Raw genomic sequence first — 11,473 nt, 5'->3', positions numbered from 1 at the left:
CCTTCACTGTCTCCAGCCGGTAGGACTCCTTTGTGAGTCAAGTTTGGGAGAGGGGGTGTGGGTGAGCCAGAGGTGCACGGGTTCACTGACCGGGCCGGTCAGTCGGTCACGGCGGATTCTGAACGAATGGGGCGACCATAAGGTCGAGAGGGATCACCTAGCTTCACCTTTCCAAACAAGTGACGGCCATGATGCGCAGGGTAATCCAGTTGAGGTGTCATATCAGGAATTTAGGACAGGGCAATATATTGTTGCCAGGAGTGCATAGGAGGCAGGATTTTGTACAAAATACTTTAGAGAAATCTTGCTGCTATAAGGGAGTTTATATATTCAACAATCCTACCTATTCTGGCTTGCTAAAAATTAAGTTAAATGAGAATCAGCAATGTGCTGGTGCGATGGGCATACATCTTAAAATTAACAAACCTTAATTGGGATTGAGAAATAAAAGATGCATTAATTCAGCAGTATTGAAAATTATATTTAAATTAGTTTAGGAATTTAATCTCGACCCACGTAGTTTTAGGAAAGAACAAACATACGCCGGGATAACGCCTTTGCGCTGTGTGTATCTACGCTGTGACGTCACGAGCATTGCGTGCGCTTGTCAACAGATTTTAGTAGATTTAAAATAGTTCTCCCGATGTTTCGTTAAAGAAAACTTGACGTAGGAGAGGACGTTTAAGGGGGTAGCTACAGTATTATTTGGAGAGAGCTAAAAAACGATTGAAAGAAGAAGAGTGAAGAAAATTCTTCACAGCATTAAAAAAAAAAAAAAAAAACCTGAGTCTCTTTTTGCCTTTGAGATAAGTCACTGAGACTTACATAACTCTGAAGGGCAATTAGCTAGCCTCGTATTGGTCTCTAAACGTACATAAAGCCACTAAAATACTGGGCTTTATCTCGTGGATTCACCAAATCATTTAATTACAATCAAATCCACTTTTTACGTTATACCTTGACATAAAAAACATATCTTTTTCTCTTTAACACAATCTGACATAAAACATAACTTTTGCTTATCAGACAGTAATTAACTAACTAAGGCAACAGTATGGTTACTCATTGTCACCTTCTAACCCAACGTTTGTTTGGTTGAGATGATTCCCTTGATACTCAAAAATGAGGAATTAACATATGAACTCATTACATGAATCAAATTTTATTGCTTGACTAAGTTATTCTTCAAACCACAGGTTAGCCTATCAAGTCTTGCAACACTAGGTCTACTGTTATAACTATCGTGTCACCAATATCTGGTTTTACAATCATTCCGATTATTTACTTTACTTTTTGCCACAAACAAATGAAAACCTACGGCAACTTGTTTGCCATTTCTCAAAATTTTCACATTAGTTATTTGTTCTCGCGAGTTAACTAGAACTGACAATCGCATAAGAACTCAAATTCTCTTCTCTATATCATGTTGTCAATTATTTCCTAAAAACAATCAATTTTCGTTTACTTGTCATGATTTTTCCAAAACACATAACCCTCTACAGATTTAGAAAGAAAGACCTAATTCTGACCTTTAAGTAAAAAGAAATTACGTTACTTGTCAAGATCTTTGATTTCTTCTCAAAAAAAAAAAGAAAAAAAAAAAAAACCCCTCACTCAAGGTGTGCTCTTCAACAGTGTCTGTGACATCATAATGCTTACTCAGGGAATTCACACATCTCATGCGCTTCATTCATCTTTATTCATGTCAGCTGACTTTAATTGGGTACCCTTTAAACCAAAATGCATTCACGCTCCCTGTTAAATCATTTGACATTACTTATCCAAAATAATTTGTTAACAATGCTCGGTGTCATCATCCGAACACTGGCAAACAAATCACTTATGACACACTGTGACTAAAAGAAACCAAACGCAAAATTTTAAAATCTACGTGACATTACTAATTACTTAACAACTGTTAACACCTGAACTCACTTCTGTTATTGCGTTAACAAACGAATCTTCACCATTTAGGATAATCTCAGACTAAAACTGACAAACAATATCTTAACTCTTTCTTTTAAAACATTTTATAATGATCTAAGTATGCTATTGATCGACAACACGGAATACGACGTGAGAACAAATATTGTGACACTAATTTCCCAAATTACCAATGTACCTAATTTACATCTTTTTTTCTCCATAATTTTATTTAGTATACACTCAAAAGGGACATTACAAAGAACTTCATAACTTACGTCTTAACTCTGAACTTACATAAGTTCTACATTTCCTCTCTGGAATTAAACAACTTGTTATTGTTAACACAAATTTATCTCAACATGTGACTTTACTTCTCTTCCAAAATTCACATTTAACATCTTTGACCACAAAGGTCTCAAAAACAAACTTAAATTACTATAAGGCAAAGAAACTATGCAATGAAAACTTATAGTTCGTACTGCATAAAGAACAATTTCTCATTTAACCACACAGCAACAGAATTAATCTGACTTTCCTCTTTTATGAACAGAAAAGTTAATCTTTACTCGAAGCTTTAACACTGAAAACATTTTACTCGACTAGTTACTTTCTTCAATCAAACTAGTGTTCTTTCATCCAACTTTAGCATTACGTAAAGAAAACGGGACGATAGCTTCGTTACTCTACACACTTTTTACAAAATCTCAAAACATATTAGTTAACCATAAAACTACAGATTTTATATCATGTTACTTAACTTCTGTGGGGGCTGATTGCTGTGGGTCGCCTTGGGTCCCTCGTCCTACAGTTGCTGTCTGGGACCTCTTCCACTTTTCGTGATTGTCCTTGACCTTGGTGGGCATGCCATTTCTACCAATATGCCCGCTGCTGCTGCTTGGACGACGAAATCCTCTATGACAGGGATAATCAAACACACTCCAACTGCTGTTGACAGGGTCCTGGGTTGCCATTTCTAACGGCGATTTTCGATGCTGTAGCTCCCGCGTCGGGAAACAAAATACGGCGACGATTTTAGACATACATGAGAGAGTACCGTCTTCTCTTCCAACAGGAACATTGCTGTGTCATCCTCTCTAGGATGAATGTGTTTCCCTACAGTTTCCTCTCTTGGATGCCGTCTGTCTCGGCCCTCTCAACTCGACGTAAGGGCGCTAAGGTCGCCTCCCCACAGGTCCTCTGTGGGTGACTGATCCACCAAACTCCTGGTTGCTTCCTTCTGGACGGGAACAAAGTTACTGGCGGTACTTAGACCTAACCTCCGTTGTAAGTGTCTTCTCCGATGTGCTCATGACCTGGGTTCCATGAATTCGAGTTTTCTCCTCACTTTCCTAAGGGCATTTCCTCGAATTCTCTGTTTCGCCACGATGATTTTCTGACGATCAGTCCAACATTGCTCCGTCGTCGCTGCTTCCAGAGAACTCATAAATGTTTCATATTGGCTGTATCGTCCATTCGCTCCGGCCTGGGGTTCAAACCCATCTTCTAGTGAGGGCTGTTTTGGTATTCTCCCTGCTATTCTAATCTCTTTACGCCCATCGATGTTCCACTGTGTACAGGTTCTCCTTGTGTCCTTACGAAATGCCGTAGGCCTCCGACGGTCTTGTTGATTTCAATGTACAAATCTTCAAGTCCCTGTCTCATGTTGTAATTTATTTTTTTCACTAGATTGTTGAAGTTATCCCACCGCAAAGCCACCAAAATTTGTCAAGTTACAGACAAATTTAATTAAAAACAAAGTTCAAGAAAATGGGATAAGACAGAGACTAATCTGCACTTCAACTTTCTTGTATTTTGACAAAAAGATTATTACAACTTTCCTATGAGCACTGGATATAATTTTCCAAAGTCAATTTATCAATGGTAGATTCGACAAAGTCTTTCTCTTATGTTCTACTACTGAATAGTGCTCTCATAACATGTAATATACATTTATGTTAGGGCTGAGACCACAGCCCACAGAGACCAAGTCCAAATTACTTTACTATACAATAGAAACTATAAGTATTAAAGTCTTATCTTTCGAAACCCCGGGCACAATCGGGAAGGATGTCAGTCCTTAATCGTGGCTCTCTTCAAATTGTCAGACTCTCGACGCCAGTGCCTGCTGACTCTAGGTCTATGACTCGAACAATGGCGCCGGAAGAGGTCATTGAGATGACCCCAACAACTCCCAAACTATGTTATCTGTGACAACTGATTTATTGTGCATGAAATTGTGTAACGCACAACAAGCGAGGGCTACTGAGTCTGTAGATTCAACTTTTAACCCTGGATAGGTACGCTCCTCGGACACCCCTTTAAGGGTATACTCGGTCGCGCGCGACCCCGACGCAAAAAAAAATTCTTGAAAAATCTGTTTTTGCAGTAACCTCCTTTTTTTTTTGCCAAAAAAAAGTTCAATGAATGCTTAAAACTACTGTAAAGATAAATACTACTCATCTGCAGAAAAACTATTTATTATAAATATTTTTAAAAATTAAGTAGAAAAATAAAGACCTTACATAAAAATTCATAAAAAAAAAATTATACATATATACACAAATCCTTTTAGGAATTGATTCTTGAATGTTTAGGACACATCTTGATGTATTTTGGATGAAGTCGGACCCATGGAGGTGAAGATCTGAAATGAGAAAAAAAGGGTAACTTTTTTTGGCCAAAAAAATTTGTCCAAATTTCATGAATTTTTTTGGGTACCCAAATAAAATAGGAAGTGGCTAATTTTTTTAGGGAATAAACATATGTTATCCTAAAATAGAAATATGTAAAAAAAAACTTCATTATTTTGTAAATTACATTTATATCAGGGGCCATATCTAAAGGTCATTTTTTGAGTACTTAGAAATTTCGTAAAAGAATACATATATTTAATATATAATATGATATTTATGCAGGTAAAAATATACCAAAATATCACAAAGGAACAAGAATATATATAGATAGGGCAACTTACGCTTCGGATATGTCCACAAAATGGCCGCCAACCACACTGACTCAGACTCCCTAATCTGCCACCAGAAATGTAGGAAGGGTATGTCAATTTCAAGGTGTTATTTACTAATCTAATTATTCTTGGATATGCATAAAAATTGTATGGTGGATTGCTGGATGATTGTAGATTATTTTACGACTATAAAACTAGAATTCTGACCCCAAAAAAATTTTTGAAGGGAAATAAAATCGAAAAAAAAAATGTAAAACAATATATTTTAGCTAAAAAAATTTGATTATATTCAATCAAAAAAGAAGTAAACAAAATTTTCCGACAAATAAACATATAAATGAATCATTACTCTGTGATAGTTCCTTAGTACGTAGTAATTTTGAAAGAAATGGGAAAAAACGAAAAAATGGCAATCACAGGAAAATCGAACACATACCTATATATACGCCATATCTGGCTAAAAAAAAAGATAGGCATGGGTAGCCAGATCATCTAGAAACCCTTTCCAACACTATAAAAATATAAGTTTTGCGACACTACTTGCCATTTCCTTACGGTAACATGACTAAGCAAAAATATGCAAAACAAATAAAAAGGGGCACTCGCGGAAAAATGGCCAACATTCTAATATACGGCATCTCAGATAAGAAAAAAGACATGCACGTGTTAGCCCAACCATCAAGGCACACTTTTTAACAAATAAACATGAAAAAATATTAATAATATACGGCAATTCCTTACTACGTAGTAAATTTTTACAAATATTGAAAAAAAAAACAGAAATTGGCAACCGCAGGAAAATACCCCACATACCAATATCTACGGCGTATCTGACAAAAACAAAGTCACGCATGGGTAGCCAGATCATCTAGACACACTTTCCAACACTAAAAAAGCAAAAGTTTTGCGACACTATTTGGCAATTTCTTACGGAAAAATGACTTGGCCAAAAAATGAAAAAAAATGAAAAACGGGCACTCGCGGTAAAATGGTCCTCGTGGTGATGAACGACATTTCAACTAAAAAAAAAAAATCATGCACATAGTAGCCAAACAATCCACCAAGACTTTCCACAACTGATAACCTATACAAGTTGCACCATTCTACGACAATTTCATAATACGTAATAACTTTGATAATTATGCTAATTACCTTAGAAGGGTAAACTCGGTCGCGCTCGACCCCGACGCGTCTCAGAAATCTGGGAAGGAGTACAGCTACAGCGATGCACATCTAGACACTACTAGAGCGTGTAGGGCGGCGAGACACCGACTGCAGGTCGATCACCCACAAATTCAGTCACGGGGGTGAGTCACGTGAGAAAAACCTCTTTTGTTTTGACGCTCGGGGTCGCGGACGACCCACCGTACCGTTCCAGGAATCGCAGTATGTAAAATACGAAATCTTGATGCCATAATTCCAAAAGTGTTCTCAACCACTCGTCGTGCTCTGGAAATGCGATAGTTACATATTCTTCTCTCGTTGTTCAGTGAATCCCGATTGTAGGGCTTAATGAGGTCAGGCCGCAGTGCAAAGGCATCATCCCCCACAAAAACGTATTCCATATCAAGATTGGAACTAACTGGTTCAGACTCAGGTATATCTAATTGATTATTTACAAGTTTTTCGTAGAAAAGTGAGTTCTTGATCACACCTCCATCAGATGTCTACCATTCGTTCCAACGTCACAATAAATGAATTCACAGTGAGCGTTTGCTATAGCCAGCAATACAATGCTGTGCGTTTTTTTGTAGTTATAATAATATGATCCACTATCTTTTGGGGGAACAAGCCTAACATGTTTGCCGTTAATAGCCCCCAAACAATGAGGAAACTGCCATTTGTCTTCAAAATCTTGTGCTATTCTTCTTCATTCCTTACTTGTTGTAGGAATCTGCAAAATAAATATAATGAAAGTGATTAATATCATGCTATTTGTTCCGATACTAGTTGCGTAAGAAATTGGTAATAATTATCAATATGCTTTCATTCATACATGTATCCATATAATAACATTTGATATTGGGTTCTGTTCTAATCTTATTTTTCAGGATGGTTTTGAATCTCAAGATGTACAACAACAGGATGATCCTGGCGAAACCCCTCATCCTTCACTGGCTTTGTTAGAGTCAGATTCTAATGAACCAGGTACATCGCGAACCCTTACACCAAAACCAATAGCACCTCGCCCAAAACAGAAACAGCAGCTGACTCCAACAGATGAACTCATACAGCTAACGGGGCAACATTTAAAATTTCTTCGTCCTGATGACGAATTCGAGGCCTACGGAAAGTATATAGCTCATAAACTACGCTGCCTTAAAGGTATGAAGGCTGTATTTGCTCGAAAACTAATTAATGACGTTTTTTTCAAGGGGAGATTGAGAAACTTGATAAGGACTTCAAAGTTACGAAAATTCAATGTCAAACATCATCAATTAGAAATGACTTCCAGGGACTATGCCCTCAACAAAATAACCCTTACCATCATCAGTCCTATGATCCTCAAGTATACTACCCTCAACAACAGAACAGTCGACCATCCAATAGCATTCTGCAACTTAACACGATGACCCTAAACCCTCAAACAATTGGTTATGATCAGATGCGCACTCAATATACCAGCAATCAACAACCAGAACCTCAACTGGGTGTTTCTAAACAAACTACTCTTAGAGACTGAACCCAAGAAGACAGTGGATAATAATGTATCTACTTATTTTTTCAAATTTTACGGTGTAGTAGAACTTATTTAGTGTTTAAAATGTTCTTTGTTTACCAGTTAATGTTTTTTCTTATAAAAAGGAATAAGTGTCAAATAATAACAATAAAAATGTACTGTTATAAGTTTTCTGCAGCTTGTATCTTATGTTTCTGAAAAATAAATGCATTATAATTGTTTATTACTTTACCTGTAGGAAATTCTTGAGCACTTGGTAAATAGCCTCGCACGTTTCTGGGATTATTATTGAGAGAGAGTGTTTTGATATGGCTGTTGAGTATTCCATGTCTTTTAAGCTTCTTCCGGTTGCAAGGAATCTTAGGGTAGCGGTTAATTTTTCATGTGGAGATATTGATTTTCTCATAACTGTGTCTTGTTTCCTAATTAATGGAGAATCTAAATTTTACAATTCCATATAAGTGTCTTCTCCCATTCTCAAATAATTTCGCCAGTCATTCGGCTCATCTCTCAATGTATCCAACAGAGTTATATGAGAAAACACTTGTTTCTTCATTAACCAATCACAGCTCCATTTCCTTTTTATGTTCGTTTTTTTTTTCTTGATCTTTCTCCCACTCAACACATCCCAAATGCAGACCACCATAATGTTTCTTCCGTGACGGTCAAGCAAAGACTAAGACTAAAAATATTGGATTAAAAATCGTTGCATGTAAACGCTCTTTCAATCATCCAATAGATCTTTACTATCTCAGTGTTCAACAAATCGCTACAATTTATCGTAGCTTGTAAACCGTGCTTAAGGCAGTCACTATTTCAATCAAATGGCGCCTACCAAAACTATGATCAATATGAATACCCAGTCCCGATGGAATTAATTTGTGTAGGCTACATGTTGCAAGAAGTTAATGATAGCGTTGCATAGGGAAAGGATCTTAAAATTATTTTGGTTATTGCCATCATCAGTACAACTGATTACCTTCCGGTTTGCCTTGTCATCAAGACACCAATTGGTAAAGTTGTACAGATGACCTGGAACAAAGTCTCCACAGTACTTGATATCAAGATCAGATGCTGATATGTATTAATTGTCATCATATATGTTGGACATTTTTGTCACAGGATGTCAGCACCCATATGTAACATTGGTTCTCATCAATAAAAACATTCTTCAAAATCAAATCTTCATTTTCAAGGTCAGTGTTTTCATTCAGCAATTATGACTTGGCTAGAGCATCGCCAACAGTCATCTTAGTGGAACACAAAAGATCAGACCCACCACGACATTCAATGAGGACTAGTTTCTCACTAAAGAAAAGAACCAAACTTTTCTTTAGTTTCCAAGAGGAATGGCTACTATCATCGGTCCTTAGTGCTTAGATAAAGTTATCTCGCAGGTAAGACAGGTTAGAAACATCTCTCTTAGAAAGGATGAAATTGTTTATGTATTAAACTATATATTCGAATGTTTTGTCATATGATGGTTCATAAGTCGGATAGGCTGTGACTGCCCTATTTGCTGCTTCAATGTTTCGTTTGCTAATATAAAGGGCGTAACAGTTCCCGTGATATTTTGCATCTAATGTAAAAAAGTCTAGATATTCCATCCTTCTACCATGAATAATCTCATCTTATCACTCATCAGCAGCACAAAGCACTTCCTCTCTTGGGCTCTGACCTATGGCTGAAACATTGCTTTCTTATGTTGAACGACGAGAACTCTACCCTCAATTTGAGCATGTGCGCACATGAGACATATTCTCCAGAAAATGTTGTAGTGGCTATTTGCTCATCCTGCTTGTAGGCAACATATAGTTGTTGGATTTATGGAAGGAAGTGTTCAATGTTCTTGATTTTAAATCATCTTCAGGTAATGAAAGTGCTGCTTAGACATCGATCGTCATTTCTTGCTCGTGAAACATTCAGGATAGTCATTACATCACCAATAGTTGGATTCTTTTTTATCACTTGGGTCTAACCTTGACTGGTTCCAAATGATTTAAAGCAAATAACACATTTGCTTTTTAGGATACAAGGTCTCTTCTCTGGAGGTTCGTCTTTCATAATGTTATTGCAAACTGACTTTCTAAGGAACTGGTCTTGAACTTGGCCTGAAATTTAGAGAAAATATATTGATATGAACCACACATTCAATTTGTCCGGGAAACACTAATGGTAAAATAGCATAAGAAAATACATCTTTATTTGGGACCATACCACGTCACGTGTTTCTTATATTAGAAAATAATATCAATTGCATTGTAGTATTGATATAAGATACTACAATGTAGAAATAGGCTTATTTGGACATAATGACAATACAGAGGGCCTAAATAACAATGACTTTGTTTATGCTTTTATTTTGATGATTTTCAAAGTTGACGATTCCCTTCCAGAAAAAAGTACCAAATTCACACTAAAACGGTTTCAATTTCTTCACAACCACCCATTTCGTGATCTAGAGACCCTAGAGGAAAAATAGGATTATGAATTGTTGGAGGAAGGAGGGCAGTGGTGTCGCTAGAGGCTAAATTTATCGGGGGGGGGGGGGGGGAGGAGCTGAAGTCCTACCAACTTGATATATCTGTGACCATTAGATAGTAACTTGCTAGATGAGCAGTAGTAAAAAAAATGGAGTATAGCATGCGTATTACATATATTTATATATATAGTATATTACATGAGATACCATGATGAAACTATTCTCTACACATATATTTTTATGTATTCTTACAGAACTAAACTGTTTAAAAAGAAAAAAAAATAGTATGGAGCAATATCTCTCACAAAAAATAAAAAATAGAATAATAAACCACATTCATTACACGAAGTATATTTCATCTAACTTAATTAGATTATAGATAAACTCCTTGTGGTGGATTCACATGAGATTGACGGTAAAGATATTGGGATAGCTGCAAATCTATCCCCTACCTAACCACAGTTTTCTCATTAGAAATTGTGCCTAGACTGGTCAGTCGTTTCTGACCCATTGATGCCCCAAGCTAAATTTTGACCAATTTTAAGACAGAAGAGATCGCTCACATTTGGCATTTCTGACAGTGAAATCTAAAGCCAAATGCATTAAATTCCAAAGTATGGTGAAACCCTCCTTCATTGGTTTTGGTTTACCCGAAACACCAGAAATAGATTTCATATCATCCTGTAGAGTTTTCTGAGCAATAAGTAGTTCTGAATGGAGGCTCTCCCTTTCAATTGACTACTGGTGAGCAAGGTATTGCAAGTCATATTCATTTAATTTTTTTTTTTTTTTTTTTTTTTTTTTTTTTTTTTTTTTTTTTTTTTTTTTTTTTTTTTTTTTTTTTTTTTTTTTTTACGATGATGGGTGACAAGCAGCTACACCAAGGAGGATACTCTTTGGTTCATCAAATCTTTGTCCAAATTCATTGAGGACTTTGTCAAACTATGGATATACAGAGACCTTTCACAGGAGGCCTTTGGGTTCTCAATCCTTTCTAAAGGGTCTCGTTGGCCTATGTTTTCGATTACAAAGGATTCCAACAGACGTGAAGATGGTTTCCCTTTCCTTGAAGGCTGACGGAAAGTTGAAATTATGTTTTTCTCAGTAGCAAAATCAATAGGTTTTAGCCAAATGGTGTTAAAATGGTAGTGGGTTGTTCTTTTATCACTAATAATTTCAAGTGTTTTGTGCATGCTAAGTGCTGTAAGTTCCATATTCTCATTCTGCCATGTCTTTGATCGTGAGATTGTAATATCAAATACTTCAGAAATGATAATCAACAGAAAGGCTGTCTCAAACGTATTTAAAGCTTGTAGGAATACATTAGCTAAGGCTTTTTCTTCACCAGATCTTCCATGGTCAGACAAAGCTTCTAGGATCCAGAGTATCCACCAAAATCTCATAACGTTGTCATATCGAC

Source organism: Palaemon carinicauda, chromosome 42 (genome assembly GCF_036898095.1).
Source record: "Palaemon carinicauda isolate YSFRI2023 chromosome 42, ASM3689809v2, whole genome shotgun sequence".
Taxonomy (NCBI): Eukaryota; Metazoa; Arthropoda; class Malacostraca; order Decapoda; family Palaemonidae; genus Palaemon; species Palaemon carinicauda.
This window is presented reverse-complemented; position numbering follows the sequence as displayed.